Raw genomic sequence first — 1,009 nt, 5'->3', positions numbered from 1 at the left:
TGTTCTCCATGGTACTTATCACCATGTAAGACCTGATATATTTTACTTATTTAGTTCATTTTCTATCTCTCCACATCTGGAATATAAACTCCATTAATATTTTTGTTTTGTTTTGTTGGAAAATATTTTGGCACATGGTAAGTTCTCCATTAATGTCTATTGAATGAATGAGTGAATGAATACATCATCCAGAAGATTTGTGATCCCCTCCCTTCTGATGGAGATGTAGAGGCTCTGATACCAAGTTCCAAATTTCCAACTAGCATCTTAGAAACTCATGGCTCCTTCTAAAAACCCGATGAAGCTTTCTGATTGCTTTTGTTTAGTGCTTTTTATTTACTTTTTGGGTGGCCACCTGCTGCAGCAGGAAATTTGGAAAGGTTCCATTACTGCTGGCACTGTCCTTTCTCCTACTATTTACATGGAAATGAGTATGGGCCTAGCCAAGAGCAAAGGCTCGGGAATGAGATGACCTGGGTGAGAATCCTGGTTTCAACACTAGAAAGTCATGTGCTTTGGGGAAAGTACCTTAAGACCTGAGCCTTGCTTTCTCTAAGCACCTGGGAGAAAGGGGAAGCCTGGGCAGGTGAGATCTGAGAGAAAGAAAAACTTTTAACTCCCATGAAAATTAGTAATTCAATCTCTTTAATTATTATAGGAATATTCATATTTTATATTTTTCTTGAGTTATTTTTATAGATTTTTTTCTTTTTGAAACACCTCAAGTTTATTAATTTATTAGTAGTATATATATATGATTCTTAGCTAGAATGTGAAGCTGGAGGGTTGCTCTCATACTGGAAAATCAACTACGTAATACATTACAGTATGTGCAAATGTGTACATTGAAAAACTCTGCAAAAGTTTAATCAAAACCTGCTTTCAGTTTATTAAATAATTTCTCATGGATAATAAAGACCATTATAAACTTTCGAACAATAATAGATACAGAGGCAGAGCTGCCTCAAACTGATTGTCAAACTGCAGCGGGAAGGCCAGGGAGGGTTGG

This window comes from Myotis brandtii, unplaced genomic scaffold, assembly GCF_000412655.1.
Source record: "Myotis brandtii unplaced genomic scaffold, ASM41265v1 scaffold305, whole genome shotgun sequence".
NCBI classification, from domain to species: Eukaryota; Metazoa; Chordata; class Mammalia; order Chiroptera; family Vespertilionidae; genus Myotis; species Myotis brandtii.
Note: the sequence above shows the minus strand (reverse complement) of the source record.